Source organism: Arvicanthis niloticus, chromosome 23, assembly GCF_011762505.2.
Source record: "Arvicanthis niloticus isolate mArvNil1 chromosome 23, mArvNil1.pat.X, whole genome shotgun sequence".
Lineage (NCBI taxonomy): Eukaryota > Metazoa > Chordata > Mammalia > Rodentia > Muridae > Arvicanthis > Arvicanthis niloticus.
The window spans coordinates 28,933,136-28,958,262 of record NC_133430.1 but is presented as its reverse complement, the minus strand read 5'-3'; the positions used below and the strand labels follow the sequence as shown (position 1 = coordinate 28,958,262).

Here is a 25,127-nt window from a genome sequence, read left to right as displayed (position 1 = left end):
TTTGAGTAGGACTTGCTACTTCCAGTCTGTTGAAAGTGGGTTAGCAGAGCCATCAACAACTAACTATCTTAACGTACGAAATTCCTTACATCTGTAGATTTTACAAGCGAGAGGGTCTCTAAGTTTAACATCTCAGTAGTGATAATACAAAGTATGATATAAAGCCTTAATTTGGGAAGCTAATACTATATTATCCAACTCCACTTGAAGACACATAGAACTGCTTAAGAGTATTGAATAGGATGCGAAGTCTGGCTGATTCCCTTCTATAAGCCACCCTCTGTGCATATAGTTAATAGTTCTGTTAACAGCCGTCTACTTTAAGTTTTGCTTCACAAATGAATTATTTAAAAAAGAGTGTGGGGGTGGAGCAAATAGAGAAAATGCTAAAAATTAAGATCAAGGAGCTAAGATTTAATTCAGCAGATGATTTGGAGCCGAAGGAGGACTGAGACATGTAAAAAAGAGAAGTCTTTTTTTCTGAGATAGGGTTATTCTGTGTAGCCTTGGCTGCTCTGGAATTCTTTCAATAGACCAGGCTAGCCTGGATCAGATATGGGCTTGACTCTACCTCCCAAGTGTTAGGATCAAAGGTGTTTGCCACTGCATGCCCAAGAAAGACAATTCTTACTCCGGCAGTTGTGGCACATGCTTTTAATCCCAGAGGCAGATAACAGTGAGTTCAAGGCCAGCCTGGTCTACACAGCTAGTTCTAGGATGGCTAAGGCTACACAAAGAAATCCTGTCTGGAAAAACTAAGAACCAACAGTCTTAGGTAGGGATTCCATTACTGAAGAGATACCATAACTAAGGCAACTTTTATCAAAGAAAATATTTAGTTGTGGCTGGCTTACACTTTCTTTGTTTTATTTTATTTTATATTTTATTTACATTTCAGATGCCATCCCCTTTCCCCATTTCCCCTCCCTAGAAAATCCCTATCCCATTCCCCCTCCTCCTTTTTGCTTTTATACACTTTGAAAAAATGTTAATCAAAGGCTTTATAAGTTTGGCAATGCTCAATCGGAAGTGTAACCCAATACCCAACCTAGATATATCAACTATCTTTGACCGGTGGAGACACATGAACATCTGCCTCCATGTCCCCCCTCTCTTTCTCTCTCTTTCTTTCTCTCATCACCTAGCTTCACCCTTCCTGTTAAAATAAAACTTTTCTTTCAAAATGCAATTAGAGCATAGTCATTCCTAATTGTACCAGTGCGGTACAAGATAGTCCTAATACCCAGTCCATCATTTTGTTGACTAACCAGAACCTCTGTCATCTGTCCAAACTAAAGCACTTAGTTTTGTACCTGGCTTTTTTTCTTGGCTTTTGAATGAATGTCAGCTGAAAATCGTCGGATCAGTTCTCTCAAAGTAAATAGCCAGGATTGGCTATGAGACTATAGGTCTTCACCCCATCAGAAATCCAGAATGACTGAGTTAACTGAAATTATGGGAAGCACTAAGCATAGCTTCTAAAACTTAGCCAATTTATAGAGACTGCTGAACACCTGGACAGCCCCTATACTACTGAACGTTGGAGCATCAAATCTTCTGGCTTACACTTTCAGAGGTTCAGCTCCTTGTCATCACAGCAGCATCTGGGCAGACACGGTGCTGGAGAAGGAGCTGAGAGGTCTGCACCCCAATTCCAAGGCAGCAAGGGGAGACTACTATGTGTCACCCTGGGCAGAGCTTGAGTATAATACATAGATTTCCTTAAAGCCCCATATCCACAGTGCCACACCAACAAGTCTACACCAACTTAAAGTACTCCAACAAGTCTACACCTCCTTAAAGTACTGCTCCCTGTCCCAAGCATAAGCACATCACCACACCAACAAAACAAACAAAAGGACAATTCTTGAGGTAGAATGAGTTTCTATGGTAATGAAGACAAAAGAGGCTACTGAGGACAATGTTAAAATAATTAATGTGGGAAATCAAAAACACATAGACCAAAACCTGGGATGCAGGATTGAAAGAAAGGGATGGATACCTGTTCTTACAGTCAAGTCTCATTTCCCACAGAGGCAATCATTTAGGATGCTTTACCATGATGTTCTCTCAATGTCCTATGGTCATACAGAGAACAGCACTTTTCCTACACCACAATTGTGAAAGTAGATCTGTAAAACTGATTTGGTGACACAGTGGTAAAGGCTCTTACTGCCATGCTTGACTACACGAGTACAGTGTCAGATGAGAAAACAGACTCTCTCAGGTTGTTCTCTGACCTTCACATGGGTGTTGTAGTAGTTTTATACACACATACTCACATACACAAACACACCTCCACACACTCATACAGTACATGCAACAAAACTTATTATATAATTTCACTTACATCATACGTACACACATCTTGGAGGATTCAGATGCTCAAAGCCAGGCCCAGTGTGGCACTCCCTTCCTGCTCCCTGCCAGTTCAGATGTAGAACTCTCAGTTTCTTCTCCAGCACCACTTCTGCCATCATGCTGCCATGCTTCTCACTGTGACAATGAAGAATCTCTGAAACTGTAAGCCAGCTTCAAATGCTTTCCTTTATAAGAGTTGCCATGGTCATGGTGTCTCCTCACAGCAATAGAAACCCTAAGACAGACTGTAAAGGAGTGGCCTCAGATATCAGATGGTTGCCTTCTGAGCCACAGAATGTTGGGTAGTAATGAAGATTATCAAAGTAAATGGCAGGGCTCAGAGCAAGGGGTTAATTGTCCCCCTGCCAAACTAGTCTATAGAAAAAGGAATCGTTTTGGGTCTAAAACTTCAGCTTTGTCGATCAGATCCCCTTAAGATTTGTGCCAATGCTCCAGAGAAATGATTACATCTGGGAAGGAATGGGGTCTGCAGGTCCCACAGAGCTTTTAAATAAGAAATATCAGTGTTGGTGAGGAAGCGGCCAATAGCAATGGTTCTCTCCTACTCCCCCACCCAAAGAACATCCCAGTCCAAAAGGGCTGCAGTATTAAAGCCATGGGTAGTTAAAACTTGACTTTTGACATTTCAGCACACTTTTGGCTAACTTAATAATAAAATTATATTTAGTGTAATATTTAGTAAGTTTCTTAGTGTTATACTGCTTGTGAACAGAAACTGTGACCAAGGCAACCCTTATAAGGATGACATTTAATTGGCGCTGGCTTATAGGTTCAGAGGTTCAGACCATTGTCATCAAGGAGCATGGGAGTGTCCAAGCAGACATGGGGCTGGAGGGGCTGAGAGCTCCTCCTCTTGTTCTGAAGGCAGCTAGCAGAAGAGTCGCTTCCAGGCAGCTAGGATGAGAGTATTAAAGCCTAAGCTCAAAGGGACACACCTATTCCAACAAGGCTACACTTCCTAATAGTGCCACTTCCTGGGGCAAATATATACAAACCATCACATTCTGTTCCCTGGCTCCCATAAACTTAATCTAACACATGAGCCTATGGGGGCCATACCTACCCATAGCATTATCAAAAATACATTTGTCCAACTTCCTAAGCCCCGATAGTCTAGAGCAGTCTCAAAAATATTAAAAGTCCAAAGTTCAAGGTCTCTTCTGAGATTCATCCAATCACATAACTGTAATCTTCAAAGCAAGACAGAAAACCAGCTGGGCAAACTCCAAACTCTGCATCTCCATGTCTGATGTCAAAGCAGTCTTCAGATCTCCAACTCCGTTATTGGCTTTTTTGACTGCAACAAACTTCTTTTTCCCGGGCTGGTTCTACTCCCTGTTAGCAATTTTCCTCAGCAGATAGCCCTCATGGCTTTGGCATCTTGAACATCTTGAAGTCTCCAAGGCAACTCCAATGTTACAGCTTCTAGTTTCAATGTCTGAGATCCACACATGATCTTCTGGGCAACTTCAAAGGGCTGGCACCACTTCACCAGCTCTGCCCTCTGTAGCACTCTAAGCTCAGGTTGATCCACTCCACTGCTGCTGCTGTTCATGGTGATCATCCCATGGTAATGGCATCTCTAATACATCGGAGTCTTCTGTTGCAACAAGGCTTCACCAATAGCCTCTCATAGGTTGTATTCATCGTGCCAAGCCTCAAATCCTTTGGATAACCCCTTCAGTCCTGGGCTGTCAACTACAACTGAGACTGTACTTTCACTAATGGCCTTCCATGGCCTCTCACAGTGCCACATTTCAGCTGTTCTCCATGACTCCTTCATGCCTTCAAAACCAGTACCACCTGGGTGACTCTTGAACATTACCAAGTATAGCTGCAGCACAGGGTACAACCTTGCCTATCTCTGGAACACAGCTTCTTTGTGCTCTTAGAAAATACTTCCCAGAAGATTTTGAGATGCCATTTTTTTTTTTTTAAGTTCAGAATCCATTTTAGAGAACCTGACCTAAGTTTGAACTCAGGTAAACTAACAGGCTGGTACCTAGCATTAGTTTCCAAGTTGCTCCCCAACAAAACCTGAGCCTAGCCCCAGTCTCTAGGCTAACCCTCAACAAGACCAGCATCTCCAGGTTACACCTTAAAGACCAGCTTCTCCAGGTTAATCCTCCAACAAAACTGCACCCTCAGGTTACAAGCCCACCCCCTGCCTAATGACTACCAATGCAAAGGGGAGCAGAAATTAAATTTATGTATGACTCCCAGCACCAGCCAATTATGTTAAAGGTCAGAGTAGCTTTCTAATTGGATGCTTGCACATGTACTCTCTGCTTGCTGCTTACTATAAAGCCTTGCCCTGTTAGACATTTGGGGCTCCCTCACTACCAAAACTGTCCTGTGTGACAGAGGTGGATTGGGTGGGGGTGAGCTAGCTCAAATAGAATAAAGACCCTTCTGTGGGGTGCATCAGATCAGCTCCTGGTTGTGTTTTGAGGATCACTAACATTTCTCTGGCATTACATTTTGGTGCGTTGGCCAGAAGTTGCCCTTGACACACAGGACATCCAATCTGGAGGGTCTTGAAGCTGGCAAAACTAGTCTAGGTATTTGTGTTTTTATGTTTTTAACACTGTGTTAAATTTCCTGCTTCTTGCCTGTCTGAGCTCTAGGTTTGTCTGAGCTCTCTGTGAAATCTGCAGAGTGGAACAGAAGCAAGCTTGTGTAAAGGTAAATGTGGTAACTCTTCCAGCTGTGCTGAGGTGATTTACTTGTGTGGAACCTGGTGGCTTGTATTGCCATGGTAGTTCTTTAGGTTTGAAGCCATGCTGAGGAATTTGTCTGAATTTGTCAGAAGTTTTCTATGTGATCTGAGCAGATGAGTACTTGTGCAGGCCCAAAAGCTTGTGATTTGTATGGCTGGTAATTTGTCTGAGTGTTAGAAACTTTCTGTGAGATCTACTGAGGAGAATGAAAACTTGCATAAAGATCAATGACTTATGTTGCCATGGTACTTTTTCCAGGTCTGAGTAAAATCAATACTGCAGGTTGTCATGTGTGTGAGCACCACCTTCTGGTTGATTCTTGTTATTGCGGGCTGTATCTTTTTCTGATTTTGGTTTTGGTTGCTGGCTGTCTCTGTTCACAGAGTCTGAGTGACCACATCCGGTTTTCTGTGCGTTTCACCTTCTGGTTGGCTCTTGTTACTGCAAGCCATGTCTTTTTATGGCTTTGGTTGGTTTTTGTTTCTGGTTGTGCCTTTTTCCATTCACTGATTCTAAATGGTGCCACATCTTTATGAGAACAAGGCCTTGACTTTGTTCTGTGGCCGATTTGAGGTTCAGACAGACGAATCTGGGAGCTGTGGCTACAGCAGGGCCAGGAGACTTCCTGAGTCTTGGTCTGGGGTGGGCGTGGGCTCAGGGGAGCTGAGAGATGCCCACCAATCTGGTTCTTTTCTTGTGTGTGTACGCCACTTTGATTGTTTCTCATGTCTACCTGATAGAGAGAAATTGTTGAATTTGTGTTTTTGGTGTCATAGAAAGATCTTTTTCATGAGTGCAACTTTGTGGTTGTTTCTTGTTTCTGCTCTATAGACAGGGAAGGTTTTATTTGTGTTTTTGTGTTTCTTGTTATGAGATGACTTTGACAAGATAACTTTGATGAGATGACATTGACAGATGACTTTGACGAGGTAACCGTGAAGAGATGACTTAGATGAGATGACTCTGACAAAGTGACTTTGACTTTGACAGACTTATTAGCATTAGAGAGGATACATCTACCACATTCTGTAGGTTCACTGAACCACAGAAGAGGACAGAAAGCTGGTTCCTGCTCCCACAGGGGAACCACTCCCTCCCCCCCCCCCACACCACCATATGCTTGCTTTTCTCTGACTCACCCTGACTGACATTTTAACACTGTTGAAGATAAGAGGAGGCTCTTGGTCTACCATCAGGCTCTGCTGGCAGGTCTCAAGGCAGCTGAAAGATGACCCACAAATTTGGACAGAGTGTATGATATTAGGCAGGGAGAAAATAAAAGCCCTACAGCTTTTTTAGAGAGGGTCATAGAGACATTTCAACAACACACCTCCATGGACCCTGAATCACCAGAAACAAAGGCAGTAGTGGCACTCTAGCTTTTATTAATCAGACAGCACCAGGTATTAAGAGAAAGCTTCAGAGAGTTGAGAGGTTTAGAAAAAAGAGTCTGGGGAGTTAGTGATAGTTGCAGAGAGCGTATTTAATAAAGAGAGACTACAGAAGACAAGCAGATGAGAGGACAAAAGCAACAGACTCAAGACCTGGCAAAGATCCTATTGGCAGCCATGGGCAAAACAAAAAACTATAAGAGAAGCCTAAAACAGATAGCTTCAGAAGAAACAGATAAGGAGGCCCCTGAAGATCAAAAGTGCCCCCTCCCCAAGTTCAGCATAATTCTAAAAGTAAAAGGGAAACCCACTAGATTTTTTTGTTGATAATTAACAAAATTCAGCATTCTGTCTTGCCAAAACCTGAAGATAAAATCTCTTCAGCAGTTTATAAATGACTTCCTGGTAGCAACAGAAACAAAATAAATAAAAACAAAAGGCCTTTTAGAGGCCCTCAAAAAATTCAGATGAATCTCAAGAAGAAGGAAGACCAAAGAGTGGATGTTTCAGTCCTATTTAGAAGGGTTAACAAAATAATTATGGAAGGTAGATGGTGGGAGGGTCTTAGGAGGAAGAAAGGAAAGAGAGGGGGAAAAGGGGGGAGCAGGAGCAGGTGTGGAAGGAGACAAATGAGATGTACAGAAGTCATGAAATTGAACAGAGGTGTGTAGAAATGAGGGATGTGGAACTGGGTAGCCTATAGAAAGTCCAAGATGCCAGGAAAGTAAGACCCTCCCAGTATCCCATGGGGATGGCATTAGCTAAAATACTCAACAAATGGTAGAGAGAACCTGTAGAGACCATATCCAGAGGTTAGGCATGGCACCCCAGTTGAGGGATGGGGCCACCTGCCCATCTCCAAAATTTTAACCCAGAATTGCTCCTCTCTAAAGGAAATACAGAGACAAAGAGTGGAGCAGAGACTGAAGGAAAGGCCATCCAGTGAGTGCTCTACCTAGGCATCTATCCCACATACAGACACTAAACCCAGATACTATTTCAATATCAAGAAGTGGTTGCTGACAGGAGCCTGATAGAGCTGTCTCTTGAGAGGCTCTACCAGAGCCTGACTAATACATATGCGGATGCTTGCAGCCAACCATTGAACTGAGCATGGAGACTCCAATGGAGGAGTTAGGGGAAGGACTGAAGAAGCTGAAGGGGCCTTATCTGCCATCAATGGGAGGGTAGGCCCTTGGTCCTGTGAAGGCTAGATGTCCCAGTGTAGGGGAATGCTAGGGAAGTGAGGCAGGAGTGGGTGGGAGTGTGAATGGGGGGGACACCCTCATAGAAGCAGGGTAAGGGAGGATGGGATAGGGGGGTTGGAGAGGGGACACTGGGAAAAGGGATAATATTTGAAATGTAAATAAATGAAATATCCAATTAAAAATTCAGACTATTGAGCCTACAATAAGAAGGCCTTTTTCTGCCAACTACAGGTGACCTCTCTAGACCCTGGGAGGCATACTCAGACTTGGGACCATGGTGTCAGCCAATGGCCAATGTGTCACCAATTGACAGAAGCTGGCCCTTGCCCTGTTTACACATCAGTGCAGCAATGGCCTCCTGGTTAAAGAGGATGCCAGAAGGACTTATTAACAGCCTCTATTCTTGAATGCTCCCAGGATAACTTTTCCCCTGCCCTGCTGCCTGACCCTGAGCTCGATTGATGGTCCTCTTCACGACTGCTTGGTTGGATGCAGAGGTAACATGGTGCACCAATGACAACAGCCTCATTCAGGATGGACAGAGGTATCCTGGGACAGCAGTGGTCTCAGTCACTGAGATCATATTGGCAAAGCCACTCTTGACAGCCATGTCAGCCCAGAAAGCTGAACTGGCAGCTCTGACCAAGACATTAGAGCTGAGAAAAGACCAGAGACTCAGATGACCCACCTGTGTGCCTTTGCTATCGCTCATGTCCATAGGGTTATTTATATAGTGAGAGGCCCTCTGTCAGCAGAAGAAAGGAGTAAACTCCAACTCAGAGGGCTACAAGGCAGCCCAGTGGGTAACCCTAGCAGTTGGCCCCCCCCCATGTCCTTGATTGCCCTAAACTCAGGAGATCCCACAATCTTGAACCCCTCAGGAAATGTGATCTGGGCCAAAAACCTGCCCATGTCTCAGTGTCATAAGAGATGATGGAGTACAGCTGACCACAGACTAATTGTACCAGAGAAAATGGGTCTGTACACACTGAGGAAGACCCATTGTTCTCACACATGGGATCCTGGCTCACTGGGGTCGGGGGGTAGTTCCTAATAGGAGACTCAAGTCTTCCTGCTTGAGCAGTGAGCCCTGTATTGATCAAGCACCCTCCTCCCAACCACGGGTCAGCTCACTTCAACTTCCTAACAACTTCAAGTATCCATGGTTGAAAACAGAGACAGAGAAAAGTGAGGTCTTCTGAAGTGTTTCTTTGTTTTTGGAAATTCCTGGGGTGGGGGCTGAAACTCAGACAACTTAGGTAACTTACTAAGTTCCAGAATCTGATGAGGTAGGGAAACTCATGAAAATCCAGCACACGTGAACCAAACCCACACCCCACAAAACTAAAGGGAAGCATTGCCTGTGGCAAGTCATTTAAAAATACATTTTAGTGGGTTGAAGAGACCAGTTAAGAGCACTAATTCCCAATGCCCACACAGTGATTCAGAACCGTCTGCTACTCTAGTACCCAGGGGGTCCAATGCCCTCTTCTAGCCTCCTCAGACACCAGGCATACATGTGGTTACAGACATACATGCAGACAAAACACCTTTATATACATAATAAAATCATAAAATACATTTTACATGTAGTGTATGAGTGTGTGTGTGAATGTGTGTGTGCAAAAGTATCATAACACCTGTGTGAAGGTCAGAGAACAACCTGAGAGAGACTGTTTTCTTCATTATCTGAGATTGTACTCCTGTAGTCAACATGGCAGTAAGAGCCTTTACCACTGTGTTACCAAATCAGTTTTACAGATCTACTTTCACAATTGTATTGTAGTAAAATTGTTGTCTATATAACCATAGGACAATGAGGGACAATCTCGGTACAAGCACCCCAAATAATTTGCCTCTGTGGAAAATGAGACCTGACTGTGGGAACACATATCCATTTCTTTCTTTCAATCCTACATCCCAGGTTTTGGCCTATTTCTTTCTAATTTCCCACATTGATTATTTTAACATTGTCCTCAGTAGCCTCTTTTGTCTCTCATTACCATAGAAGCCCAGTATGAGGTAAGAATTATCCTTTTGTTTGTTTTGTTGGTGTGGTGATTGAATTGTGCTCGGAGCAGGGTGTGGTACTATCAGGAGCTGTGGCCTTGTTGGAGGAGGCACATCGCTGTGTGGAGGCAGGGCTTTGGGGAAATGTATATATCCTCAAGCTCTGCCCAGGATGAGATACAGTAGTCTGTACTTGCTGACTTCAAATTGGGAGGCAGAGGCAAGCGGATATCTGATCTAGGCGAACCTGGTCTGTAGAAAGAGTTTCAGGGCAGCCAGGACTACACAGAAAAAGCCTATCTAGAAAAAAAATAATCATCTTTCTTATGTGTCTTGGTCCTCCTTCAGAGAACATGTAGGTTGTTGATCTGTGTCCTGGATATTAAAAGAGTTACTTATTTCTATAAGCATAGTCTAGCTTTCTTCACACACATCAACCAAGAGAGGGCATCGGAACCCAAAAGAGGGCAAATGGTTGTGAAGCACCATGTGGTTGTCGGGAATTGATCTCAGGACCTCTGGAAGAATAGTCAGTGCTTTCAAGCGCTGAGCCATCTCTGCAGAACTGAAATTGTTTTTATTACATATTTTGAGCATGTCCATTCAAAGTGCAGTGGTGCATATTTGTCAGTGTTCTAGTGATATACTAAAGTCCTGATAAACATAAGTGACCTTATTATCTTGGGTACTCTAAACTTCCTAAAAATCTATCAAGGTGGTATCTGAGTCTACTGTTTTATCAAATCTTAGATTGCTATTTTTGTTATGAAAAACAACATTCCTCAAAATGATAAAATGAAATTTTTATTAGGCTATACAATTCAATGTTTTGTGTAGAAATTTCGATAAAAAATTCTTTCCAAAATAGATTTCAAAGGAAAATTTATTGAAAATTTTATTTGTTAAAAGGTCAGTGCGGTCCAATGGTCGCTGCTGGGAAATCCTGAGGGCAATTTGCAACTCCAGCAAAGGATGCTTGCATTATGACCATGAGTGGATGCTGTGCTAGGAGAATGTTTTGGAAGAATATAGGTCTCTTCCCAAACTATCTTCTCACTCTGCATGGGTGGTAGATTACATCCTACCCAACACCTCAGGCCACACCCAAGAGAATGCTGCTTCCTCAGATAATTCACCATCCTTTGGATCTGCTTCAGGCATGAACCAATCTTCACTACTAAGTCTCCTGACAGAAGAACCCCACAAGCCCCTCACCCTCAACAGCCAACGGAACCCAGAGCACACGAGTCCCCGTTCACAGAACTTCTTGCACTTTAGTCCTCTCCAGCAATCAAAGTGGAAGGTTGCATCCGAATGTACGAATTGGTGCACAGAATGAGAGGAACAGATGGCCTGAGGCAGTGGCAGGAGGAACAAGAAAGAAAGGTGGGAGCCCCCTCAGTGATGGCATCCAAACAGCTAAAGAAGTTTGACAAGGTGAAGGGGCTGAAGATACATGAGGAGTCCCAGGACTTAGAGGAAGTGATGGAGAAGAGGACCAGAGAAGCCCTGGGCCAGCAGGAGAAGCAGAAAGCTGAGCATCACAGCAGAGACAAGGTTTTCAACCTAAAGCTTCGAGAGGCAAAGCAGCAGCAGCAGCCTGGGAAGCAGGCAGAGCAGGAGCTGCTTCGGAAGGAGGAAGTCCTTCTGCCCACCCTGCAAGAGGAGTCAGCACAAAGACCTGCTGAATGTGGACCTGCCTGCCTTCCAGACCCGGGCAACCGATTGTGTAGTCTCATCTCCGGAATCATTCACATCACCTTGGAGAGTGGCTATCCCACAGTAGAGAACCAAACTGAGGCTGAGTGGGCCCTGCAGGAAATGCAGGCCCTCCTCTCAAATTTGGAGCAGGAGATCACCAGAGCCTCTGAAGTGAAGAAGAAGGATGAGGAGGAGGCCTGGGTCAAGCTGCAGGAGTCAAAGGTGCAGCAGGGGCCATCGGATCCAGCCCAGACTTCTGTACACAGTCCAAGCCCAGCAGGGATGCAGAATGAAGACCTGCAGGTAAAAAAGGTACAAGATAGTATGATGCAGTGGTACCAGCAACTTCAGGATGCTGCTGTCGAATGTGTGTTGGCCTTTGAGGACCTGACCAGCAGCAGGGACAATCAGACCAAAACGATAAAGATAGACTTGCAGAAGGCAGCCACCGTCCCAGTGAGCCAGATCTCCACTATCGCAGGTTCAAAGCTGAAGGAGATCTTTGACAAGATCCATAGCCTGCTCTCTGGACAGCCTGTCCAGTCTGGTGGGTGTTCTCTGTCTGTCACTCTACACCCTCAGGGGCTGGACTTTGTCCAGTACAAACTGGGAGAGGAATTTGTGAAACAAGGGGAGGAGAAAGTGGCCTTTCACCATGGAGCAGCATTCCCCATTGCAGTGGTGGCATCTGGTATCTGGATGCTCCACCCCAAAGTGGGAGACCTCATTCTTGCTCATCTCCACAAGAAGTGTCCTTACTCTGTTCCCTTCTTCCCAGCTTTCAAGGAAAGGATGGCTTTGGAGGGTTATCAATGGATGCTTGGCTACCAAGGGACACATTCCAAGGCTGGGCAACAGGACACCTTTCTAAAACGAAGGTCTGGGATGATCTGTCTGTATGCCACCATCATCCAGCTCCAGTGGCCATGTGGAAACCTGGGGGAGCTCATGCTCACGGCTTCAATCATGGCTGGCGCTGGTTGGCACTGATCTTAAACATGGAACGTCTCTCAGATGTGACAGCTGCTCTCCCGTCTGACTTCTCAGAGGTGTGTGGGAATGCACTCATGAAGCAGCACCAGGTCCAGTTCTGGAAGCTGATACTTCCCATCCAAGAGGACTACTTGCCCAGAACTGAAGCATCACCAGCTCAGGACAGACGGGATCTTTCCTATTTCTGAAGCAGTTCTTGGAGAAATGTCTGCAATGCCGGGAGATTCCTGTCCCCAGAGGATTTCTGACACCCTCCTTGTGGACTCTTCATGTCCTTCATGACACTGTGTGCCAGGAGGGGCAACAATAGAGCAACTGAGACAGAGGGTTTGGAAGAAGCATGTCACATTCAGAAATTCATCAGTGTATTTTTATATATCTGTACCATGTGAATGAGGCTTTTAAGGGCTGGAGAGATGACTCAGCAGGTAAGAGCACTGACTGCTCTTCCAGAGGTCCTGAGTTCAATTCCCAGCAACCACATTACATTACAACCATCTGTAATGAGATCCTATGCACTCATCTAGTGTGTGTGTGTGAAGACAGCTGCAGTGCACTCATATCAATAAAAATAAAAAAATCTTTAAGAATATGAGGCCTTGCTGGGCAGTGGTGGTGCACACCTTTAATCCCAGCACTTGGGAGGCAGAGACAGGCAGATTTCTGAGTTCGAGGCCAGCCTGGTCTACAGAGTGAGCTCCAGGACAGCCAGGGCTACACAGAGAAACCCTGTTTTGAAAAACCAAAAAAAAAAAAAAAAAAAAAAAAAAAAAAATAAATATGAGGCCTTTATAGTTCACAGCCTTTTGTCAGTCTCTTGTCAGGTTTGGTAGTCTACAGGTGTCACAGACAGATACTAAACTGGCTTTTCTAATTTTCACAAATTATAAGGAGAGGTAAGAATGGGCACTTAGGACTTAGCTGCACCTGTTGTGTCTAGTGTCTTTCAGGAAATTGGTGATCCTTTATCTGCTTACCTCTGACCTATAGTGAGCCCACTATGTTCCCTCCTCACTGCCCTGCTCCTGTTCATACACATACTTAGAAAGAGTCCCTTTAAAGTGTCAGGTAATGTTTCAGTATGGGGACGAGGTAAAGTACTTCACACTGTGTGACTTGTGGAGTACGTGTATATTCAGAAGACATGTATGATGCTGGTGTGGACTGAACCCCAGAGTGCATCAAGGTGTTGAGTATATGGATCATGACTGGGAACATGTACTATAGAGTACTCTCTGTCCTCTCCATTTGGAATTTGGTCCCTGGTTGGCTGAGGATGCTGTACTAGATCAGGTCCCTTTGGGTTGTTTTTCTGACCAGAATGAAGATGCATTGCAATGCGGCTTCTCGTGTAAGCTGAAGAGTATTAGCAGTGAATGCATTGGTGTTTAGGAGAGGCTGACGACCTCAGATGGAAGTTGGTATTTGTCTTAGGAACAGATTGACTCTCTGTTGCAGAAGCTGAGATTCTAGTCCTGCAGGCCTCCTGTGGTGGACGTTCTCATTAGTACTCTCAAAAGGCCTAAGCATTTTAATTGGGAACTAGAGTTCCCAAAAAAGTAATAAAGCTTGGAAAAAAAAAGGTCAATGGACCATTCAAGTGAATCTCAGTATGGCCTCAGGATGAAGGCAGAGGAGGGGGAGGGAATAAGCAAATGGATCAGGATCTAAGTGGCCTGCTGAGACACTCTGGTCAGGCCAAGATTTGGGGACCATGGTAGTGACTCAGGAGCATCTGAACCTGGAATCCCTCGTGCACCCGCGTGCCTGACACTCCAGCTGCTCGACCATTCTAGCCTGCTGCCAAGCCTGGCCATGCCTGTCACCCCAGGAATGGAGCCCAGGGAGCAAGCAGGTCCCCAGCCAAAAAGAAAAGTAAGTCCTCCTGGAGAAGAAGCAAGTCTCCTGGGACTAAGAGAAGCTGGAGTCCTCACTGCTCCACAGTTAAAATGAAACAGGAACATGAGGACCATCCACAGAGAGGACGAGAGGACCAACAGCACCAGGAGCCATCAGAACAGAATCACAAGAGAGCTCAGAATAGTGGGCGAGACCAGCACCGGGGTCATTGCAGCCAAAGGGAGAGCTCTAATGAGAGGCCTGTCAGTGGGCAGGGTCCAGATTGAGACAGTCAGACCTGCAGGCCCAGGAAGAAGAGAGGGACTTTCATAAAGCCAGGTGCAGGGAGCACGGCCAGCAGAATGAAGGAGCTGGAGGTGAGGCTAAGGAGGTGATCCCTCGCCCTGCTGGTAAGAGAAGAGGAGCCCCTTAAAGAAAAACCAAGCTTTGAGCTTACTGGGGCACTTCTCGAGGGCACTAATACCTTTGGGGTGTGGTTATCAAAAACAGGGAGGCCCTAGAATCCTGATTCCTTAAAAACAGTGGGGCATCTCTACTCTTTTAAAAATCATGAGGTCCTTCGAGTCATCTCCACCCATCAGCAGAGTGAGGACCTTCTGGATAGACATCCACACATCACACACATTCCCATCACCATCCCTCTTGCTCACAGCAACATGCAGTCTTCCAGTACCGGCTTGTGGAGCACACCCGTGCTGCTGGCTCAGTTGGGCAGAGGCTGAAGCCCTAAGTCATTGACCTCGGCTCAGGCAAGGGAACATTTTTGAACAAGTGTATTGAGTCACAGAGATATTATGAACTGAAAGATGATGCACTTAAGTTTGGGCTTAGTAGCAGAGAATATGTCTTTCTTCATGTATTTTCAGACACTTGAACTTGACAGGAAGGAAGATGAAGATGATGAGGAGGAAATGGTGTCTGACAGCTGGCAGCTGAGAAGGAGCCTCTTTTAGAAACGGTCCCTCCAGAGGCAGTGGGGGTGACTCTAGCACCTCTTCTTGCCTCAGGTCTTTCCTCTGTTGCTGCCCAGCTCTTGTTGCAGTCTGAGAACTGTCACTTCATGTTTTCTGGAACTTGGCCCAGCAGTCCCACCAATTACAGGACATAGAGTTTTGTCAAAGTGTGTGGCTGTGGTGGGTGCCTGCAGAACTGCTGCATAGGAAACAGCCCTTGCAAAGGGGATTGTGGCTTCTTCTCTTTGTACAGTTTATTTATACAGTTGTTGAGTTTCTATTTATACAGTTGTTGAGTTTCGTGGACCAAGAGTTTTGTTTTGGGGACAAACCCTACAGTAGAGAATCTTAGTCAGCTTTGGTTGTCACCAAAATAACTTCCAGCATATACCAAAGCTTTGGCCTGGTTTAGTTCTTGAGTCACAGAAGTTGATTTTGCACTGTTTTTTTTTGGGGTTACAGTTTACCATGTGGCCTCATTGTTGGCTGTCTGCTCTCACTCTGTGACGAGTGTGTAGCATGACTGTAGGGAGATCCTGGCTTCTACCAGCAGGTGCTGGCGTCATATCATGCACTGGGCTCTAGACCAGCATCCTAGGAGGATTCCAGATTTCTCCATGAAACAGCCTTAAGAGGTTGATCATCTGCTCTTTTTCTTTAGGTTTGCATTTTTTATTCAGATGTTACCTCTCTTCTCCCTTTGAGAAGCGCACTACACTGACTTTGTGGGAGGGGCCGTGCTGTGACCCAGGGATGTGTGTATGTGTCTAAAGGAGGTTGTGGAGCTTCCACCTTTCCCCGTCATCTTTGACCATGTGTTCCTATTTACCTCCCAAGGATGGACAGCAAGGGACAGCCTAGTGTCTCAACTTCTACTTTCTACTCAACTGGGGTCTGAGTAGAAAGATATTCCTTGGGCTGGAGAGATGGCTCAGTGGTTAAGAGCACCGACTGCTCTTCCAGAGGTCTTGAGTTCAATTCCCAGCAACCACATGGTGGCTCTTAACCATCTGTAATGGGATCTGACATCCTCTTCTGGTGTGTCTCATACAAATAAGACAGCTACAGTGTCCTCACATAAATAAAATAAAATAAATCTTAAAAAAGATATTCCTTACATACAGTCTGTGTACTTCAGAGCTATGTGCTGATTTTCATATGACAGTGTTTTATGATATAGATAATACCACATGATAGGCAAAAGTAATCTTCATTAAAATACTATCTTTATTAAAACACATGACATGTATTGTCCAGCTTTTGTATGCATAAAATACCCTCCCCCATACACATAATCTTCATTAAAATACAATGTTTATTAAAATATTTTTAAATACCTTAAATATCTTAAAATATATAATATACATATATACATATATATAGGATTCTACGTTGAAACAGTCCTCTAAATTTTAAAAGGCATCTCTAGTCTTTGGTCTCCTATTCTTCACAGTCCAGTTTCTTGGTGACAATGGTTTCAGTGGGTTTTTAAAAGAATTCTATGATATTTTATTTTCTCAAAAAACGTTTTGAAACCCATAGGATTATCAAGATGAACTGGATCTTCTGAGATGCCCTGTTTCCATGAGAATCAGAAAATGCCTTATCAGGGAAACAAATCAAGGGAAAAGGAGAAAAGGTGAACTACTTTGCTGGTGTAAACAGGACCAAACATCAACTGTCTGCATTGGTATCTGTTACTCTTTAACCTGGTTTTGACGTCATCAATACATGCCCTTGCCTAGATTAGTATGCTGTAAAGTACCCTCCCCCATACATGCTCAGTGCACAGAGACCTTCTAAAATGACACATACATTGTCATAAAGTAAATTCCACAATGGGAAATTCCAGGACAGCCAGGGATACAGAGAACCTACCTTCAAACACCAAAACTAAACAAAAATCCCCAAACAAGAGAAAGAAGACACAAAGTTGGGTGTGTAGGGAAGGTGGGTGGATCTGGAAGGAGGTGGAGGAAAGTGAATATGGTCAAACTCAATTGTATGAAATTAAAAAAAAAAACCCTGAATTCAAAAAAAAAAAAATCAATGAAAAGTGTCACTAAAATTGAAGGAATGTATTGTAGGTTCTGGACAATCAATGACGGTGAGAAATGTTACCTCTACAGACTGAGAATGTCACTATCAATTAAAGCACAAGATAATATGGTTTGAAGATAGCTGCAAATATGTATACCATTGTGAGTTTGACTTAACGTCTTACTGTTCTAAACAGGCTCGAGAAGCAGTGGAAATGGGAGCCCAAATAGAAGGAAAGATGTCTCAACAAGAAGCTAGAGATAGGAATGCTGGGATCAAAACCAGTGTGGCAAAAAGTATGACAATTCCCATTGTGGAATTTGCTTTATGACAATGTATATGTCATTTTAGAAGGTCTCTGTGCACTGAGCTTGTATGGGGTTGGGAATTTTATAGCATACAGTATCTGGACAAGGGCATGTATTGTGATGACGTCAAAACCAGGATAAAGCCTAACAGACACCAATGCAGACAGTTGAGGTTTGGTCCTGTTTACACCAGCAAAGAAGTAGTTCACCTCTTCTTTTCCCCTTGATTTGTTCCCTGATAAGGCATTTTCTGATTCTCATGGAAACAGGGCATCTCAGAAGACCCAGTTCATCTTGAGGATGGTCCTACAGGTTTCAACACGTTTTTTGAGAAAATGAAATGTCATCAAAGTCCTTAAAAACTCACTAAAATATTGTCACCAAGAAACTGGATCCTGAAGAAGAGGAGACCAAAGACTAGAGATGCCTTTTGAAATTTAGAGGACTGTCTAGACTTACAATGATAAGACCTGGTTTAACTTTTGGTTTATGCTGGAGGTTGTTTTGGTGACAACCAAAGCTGACTAAAATTCTCTATTCTAGGGTTTGTCCCCAAAACAAAACTCCTGGTCCATGGAGCTCAACAACTATATAAATAAGAAACTGTACAAAGGGAAGAAGCCACCGTCCTCTTTGCAAGGGCTGTTTCCTATGAAGCAGTTCTGCAGGCACCCACCACAGCCACACACTTTGACAAAACTCCATGTCCTGTAATTGGTGGGACTGCTGGGCCAAGTTCCAGAAAACATGAAGTGACAGTTCTCAGACTGCTACATAAGCTGGGCAGTAACAGAGGAAAGAAGTGAGGCAAGAAGAGACGCTTCTTCCAAAACACTTGTCCAAACCAAAAGGATCTTCTTCAAACTGAACTGGTCCTTCTCGGCCCCTCTGTCTAGGGTCTGAACCAGAAAACTCCTTATCAGGAACAAATCTGGGGGAAAAGGAGAAGAGGTCATGAACTACTTCTATTTTACTGGTGTAACAGGACCAACCATCAACTGTCTGCATTGGTACCTGTGGGTCTTTATCCTGGTTTTGAGGTCATCACCATACATGTCCTTGTCCAGATTTTTACTGGACCTGTGGATACTCTGAGCCATGTCTTTGCCACCCAGGCCTGATCATAAACATTGTAAATTTCATCTTCTCTGCCTGCAAATCCACTGTCCATACCCTGTGGGAAAATGAATGACACCAAATATAAAGGTCTGCCTATCCAAAGCTGAATCTGAGTGCTGAGCAATGAATAGTTCGTGTTTACAGCTAATTAAAAAACCGCAACTGCAACATTTATATAAAATAACAAGTATATTTATTTAAAATAAGTATAAACTACTCCACACATTTGAGTTCTTAGAGACTAAGATTAAATCAAGGAATTCATTAGGTGGGTGTGGTGTTGCACATCTTTAATAGCAGCACTAAAGACAGCAGGTGAATCTCTGCCAGTCTGAAGTCAGCCTGTTCTAAATAGTCTGGTCTAAGACAGCCAGAGCTGTATAATATACTCTATCTCAACAACAACAATAACCACCAAGTTTTGACTAAGCAAACAATAAAAGACACATGGCTGGGTGTAGGGTTGCATAGCTTTAACCTCTACATGCTCCGTGCACAAAGACCTTTAAAATGGCATACATTGTCATAAAGTAAATTCCACAATGGGAATGAATTGTCATACCTTTTTCCACATGGGTTTTTGATCTCAGTTCTTCTTTCTCTGGCATTCTGGGCCATTTCTCCACATTTCTCTTGTTTCTCCTTTTCTATTTCAGCCATCTTTCTCTCTATTCAGGCTCGCATTTCCAAGGATTGTCGAGACTATTTAGTAAAGGGAGATGGTAAGTGGAACTCACAGTGGGTAGTCAAGGCAGCTAGAGAAAACCCACAATCAAAAGAGGGACCTACTTTCTTGCAGAAAAGGAAGGACGGAGGCAAGCAGGCAGGCAAGGCACCTGAAACTGCTTGCTGGGTTGCAGAGTGGCTAATGCTCATCTAGCTTTCTTACTCTGTTCAGAACCACCTGCCTAGGGAATGGTGCTGCCCATAGTGGTTTGGATCTTCCTGCATATCTTAGCAAGAAAAGCAATCCCCCACAGATATGTCCACAGGCCAATCTGATCTATGGAGTTCTTTTGCCTGATGTTGGTATCAGGACTGGTTCTGAACCAAGTGACAATATATCTAGGCAACCTCCATATCATTGCCAAGGCAACTGCCAAACATTCTCAGAATCCACTTGGCTCACCTCCTCCCTTTACCTGCAGGAGGCTAAGTCACTAACCATATAAATAGGCAGAGCCCCCTGACCTCTTTCTCTCCCCCTCCTCTTGCCATCACCTTTGCCCTATCTCCTGAACAAACTTCACATGGAACCGTTTGGCCTGATGTGGTTGGTCATGAGCCTCTCACATCAAACAACACCTGATAGCATTTTACCAGGTGTTAAGCAGACAGTTAAGGTTAACAGGACAGAGTTTTTTCTTTCTTTCTGCCCTTAAACTACTTATACCGTCTGGGTTTGTCTTGGAACTCAGAGACCCTCCTGCCTGCTCTATTTTCAACCTGTGTGTCTACTTGTCCATCTTCTGGTATCAAAACCATGTATTTCATTCTATATATACAACCTCTAGGGCAAAGCAGGACAATAAACCTTAATTCCCATGACCAAAATATTCTTAGGATTCATACTGTTACAAGCCAGGAAAAATATAAGAGGGTTTGACAGTGTGAGCCAAGGTCCTAAATTGAATAAATACCTTCACACCTTCTTTAAAAATCAGACTTCTCTGGCTGAGTTCACATGGAAAGTTTTTCCACTTGGAGCACTTAGAAGTCATAGAACTTTTGGAAATCTCCCACTTTGCATCTTTCCCTTAAAGGCTAGGAGCACTTTACTTATGGTCATGAGGGCCAGCAGCAAGAGCAGAAGCAGAGGTGGTTCTATGTACAAAAAGTAATTCTAAGTCCAAAGTTAAACTGCAGAGTAGCTGCGCATTCAGTAACCAGCAACTCCACTGCTCGTCAGTGGAAACATTTTTGGTCAGTTCTCGGACCTTCCCAACACATTTGTTTTTTTTTGAAAAAAAAAAAAATCTTTGTTTCAGAAGAGAGAGTACCAAGAGAAAAAGAAAAGCCCAAGGCATAGAAGCCCCTGGAAAGCCTTGCACAAGACTGGCCTGCTTTGCTCAGCAGGGATAAATGAGCCTCTGCATCCCTTTGTGTCCCCCTCAGCCTGGGGCTGCAGGCACTCTCAGTGAGGCCAAAGCTACACAAAGAAACCCTGTGTCAAAAATTAAAAACCAACTGTCTTAGGGTTTCCATTCCTGTGAAGAGACACCATTGCTGTCTTAGTCAGGGTTTGTATTCCTGCACAAAGCATCATGACCATAAGTAAGTAGGGGAGGAAAAGGTTGATTCAGCTTATACTTACACATCACCAAAGAAAGTCGGGACAGGAATTCACACAGGGTAGGAACTTGGTAGCAGGAACGGATGCAGAGAACATGGAGGATCCCTGCCTACTGGATTGCTTCCCTCAGCTTGCTCAGCTTGCTTTCTTATAAACCCAGGACTACCAGCCCAGGGATGGCACCACCCACAATTGGCTGGGCCCTCCTTTCTTGATAACTAATTGAGAAAATGCCTTACAGCTGGATCTCATGGAGGCATTTCCTCAAGAGAAGCTCCTTTCTCTGTGATCACACCAGCTGTGTCAAGTTAACACACAAACCAGCCAGTACAACAACCAAGGCAACCTTTAAAAAGGAAAATATTTAATTTCAGTTGCCTCACACTTTCAAGGTTTTAGTTCAAATATATGTATATGTATTATATATACATATGTGTATACATTTTTTTCTCAAGGCTCTACCTCTATAAAAACACACATCCTCTAACAAGGCCACACCTCCAAATAATACCACAGCCAGCACCAAGCATGATCAAATCACCACAACCAACGAAACACACAAAACGACAGTTATTGATGTAGACTGGGTTCTATGGTAATGAGAGACAAGAGAGGCTACAGAGGACAATGACAAAATTATGAATGTGGCAAATCAGAAACACATAGACCAAAACCTGGGATGTAGGATTGAAAGTAAAGGATGGATACTTGTTCTTACAGTGAAGTCTCATTTTCCACAGAGGCAATCATTTGGGGTGCTTGTACCATGATGTTCTCTCAATGTCCTATGGTCATATAGAGAACAGCACTTTTGCTACACCACAATTGTGAAAGTAGATCTGTAAAACTGATTGGGAGACACAGTGATAAAGGCTATTGCTGCCATGCTTGACTTCACGAGTACAGTGTCAGATAGACAGAGAAAACAGACACTCAGGTGGTTCTCTGACCTTCAGACAGGTGTTGTGGCAGTTACAAACACACACACACACACACACACACACACACACACACACACATCACACTCTATGTAAAGGGTGGATGTAATATAAGCAAGCTCCACTAGCATAGCTTTGGTGAGCTTTAATCAGCTCACTAGCATTGGTTCTTGGAACAAACAGACTTAACCAATAGAGGACACCCAGAACAACGGACCACATGTGCAGTGCAAGAGGGTGTTGCAGGTGTTGCCAGTTAGGGGTCTCAATGACCCACAGGCAGGTAAAGCCTGAATTTTCTGCCTGCAGAAGCAGCTGACAGTAACCTTGCCATAGCGTAGGCCTTGGAAGTGTTGATGGGCTCTAGAGTCAACACATACATTGAAGTCTAGGAGCTGACATCAGTAGTGGTGATAATGTATAGAACAAGGATGCGTGTTCCAGCTCAAGCATGCTGCAGAACGTTGGCAGCTTTGGCCATGTGTCTCTGGTTTTATATTCAAGAGGAGAAGGAGACGATTGGGACAATTGATGGTTAACTAGAGCTAAGAAGTTAGCAGTGATTAAGAAAAGACCAGCATCAGTGAGGTGAAATTGTAGTGCCAGGGAAATGTTAGTGGTCCCCTAAACACAGACAGGAGCAGATCTGATGCAATTCACAGTAGGGTCATTATGCATCTGGAGTTAGTTCTCCCCCACAACCCACCCACCACACTGCTGTCACATGTGGCCATCCCAGCCTTGAGCAGGCCCTTCTCAGCCTTGAGCAGGCTAAGCAGACCTTGAACATTTGCCATGACAGGTCTTATCCACGTGGACAGAGACCTCTGCCTTGGCTGCAGTTGCAGGTTCCCATGGAAACTTAGCTGGTTTGGCAGCCTCTGCTGCCCTTGCTTTACAACCTACTCTAGCTGAAGCAGGGATGGGGTTTGTGGTTTTTCCCTTCATAAACTCAGAGCTGAACATTAACTTGAAACCTTGATCAGAACTTTGTCTTGAACTTCTTCTCTCACCCTCCCACCTTTTTTCAATTCCAGCCCCACTTTCAGGTAAACCCATTTCTCCCGGGGCTGCTGGATGGCGACAGGTGGTGCCCGAAAGAGGTGCCTGAAAACGGGAATCTGCTGAGAAATGCTATCTTGGGTGGAGCCCACAGAAAACAAAAAATTTAACAGTATCCTGCACTGTAAGCAACGAACAGCATTAATGCCAGCGCTGGTAGTTATAAAGTTTATGTTTGGAGGTTGTTGTTGTAGTGCAGTGAAAAACGAAACAGGATACTAGCTAGGCTGAAGAAGTGTTGGCCAGACACTGACTTCACCTAGGGCTGACAGCGCGATGGGGCAGGGGAATTCAAAACAGGCCCTTGTCCTCAGCCTAAAAGAGCTGCTTCAGGCAGGAGGCGCAGAGTTTAAAAAACAGACGTTAGAAAAATTCTTAGCTCAAGTAGATTTATATTGTGCTTGGTTCCCAGAAGTAGGAATGGCAAATATACAAATGAAAGAATCAGTTAGACTGAGGAGGAATTGGGGCAGTGCATAAAGCAGGGCACTGGGGAGCAACTATCATAGCTGCCGCTGGACCTCCTCTCCCTTCTCTGGCAGAATTCCCCGAAGAAGAAGGAGATGAAGAGTTAGACCTTGAGTATGAGAGAGAGAAAGGGTTTCAGAAAAGCAGTTGTCCCCTGTCTGGGACGCTTTAGCCAAAGAGAAGGAAATGGATAGAAGCTGTCTCAGAGCTTTCCTAGAGACAGGAGGAAACCCGGAGATGTCCTGCTTCCTCTCTGGCTCCTACTGGAGAGATCCTTAGATCTGGTTCTGGGTCTCTTAGGATATCTGGGTCCCTTTGGGGACATTTAGTTCTCTTCCCTCTCTGTTTATTGTCTGTCTCTGGCAGGACAATCAGTCCGTGTTTGTCAAAACTGATTGTTTTATGTGAAGTCTGTGTTTTTGTTTGGTTGTTTGAATGACTGTTGTTCTGTGTTCCATGTTGAAATAAGAAAAATGGTAAAAACTTATCAGCTGGATATCCACCCCTTGATTTGGTTTAACTTATTTAAAAGGCAGTCTCAATTTGCACAGCAGAAACTGGTAAGTTCCCCTGCACTGTGGCTGGGCATCAAGCACAGCTGGAGAAGCCCTGCTAGGGGCTGATTAGCTACACAAGCTGCTCTTAAAGGGGCCAGCAGCTTCTCCACATCTTTGGTAAGGAAGCTGATGGCTATTTTGTAGAAAAATCTCTGTAATTGTGTTTACGGGGTTCAGCAAGTGACAAGGTGCTTTTTTTGTTGTTGAAATTACAGCTAGAAAAAGTAAGAAAATTTTGTCTGGTCTAAATATATAAGATGTGTATAGCCACTTCATTTTTCTTTCTGACTGGTATTAAAAGCATAACTATGTTCTGGATGTCTTCGTTTTAGGGTATTGGCTTATAAGTTATTGGGTATGATTAAAAAATTGTATCATTGGTAACAGAAAGTTAGCTTACAACAGGTAACTCAGGTTTGGAGTCTTTCTAAATAACAACACATGGCATGAGCCAACCCTAGAAAACACGTCTCTAAAGATATCTCTAAATTGGGATAATATTTTATGTAATTCTTATCTGAGAAACTAGACTTATAAAGGATAGGATTTAAAACAATATCCCTTTAATGAGGTATTAAAAGCTGCACTGTCATGCATTCATATGTAAGAACTGGCAGGCAAACTTTGTAACGTGAAAGTAATGCTCTTGGTATTGATTTTAAAGAGAATGGATTAAAACTAGGTTTTGCTTTGCAAAATTATGGTTATGCTCTAATATTACAAAAGAAACTTAAAAATATAGTTACATTGTCAATGTTCCATTAACTACAGTTTACAATTCGATCATAAACTCAAGATTTTTAATTCACTCATATTAAGAAAACAATCAAGCAAGTGGAGACTGTTGCAAGAGTGATAAAAGAGTTAAAATCAGCTGTAGCACAGTACAGGCCTGTGGCCCCTTTTATACAAGATTTATTGGATACAGGGGTAGAAGCGAATTTAACCCCCAAGATTGGAAAGAAGATCTCAGTGGGAGTTTATCTAACATCAAACAGGATCTGGCTATGGCTGCTGCCCTACAGGGGACTACAGTACAACCTATGTTTTCACAGCGCCGAGGTGACAAAGAATGTTTTAAGTATGGGGGCCTAGGTCATTTTAGGAAAGACTGTCCAAAAAGT

The 25,127-nt window shown here is 43.8% G+C and overlaps 2 pseudogenes; both read left to right on the top strand.

Annotated features, from left to right (window-relative positions):
- The first annotated feature begins 8,162 nt into the window (after window positions 1–8,162).
- On the top strand, window positions 8,163–16,458 carry LOC143437143 (mRNA export factor GLE1 pseudogene; annotated as a pseudogene).
- LOC143436909 (smad nuclear-interacting protein 1 pseudogene) lies at window positions 14,120–16,458 on the top strand (annotated as a pseudogene).
- Window positions 16,459–25,127: the final 8,669 nt, after the last annotated feature.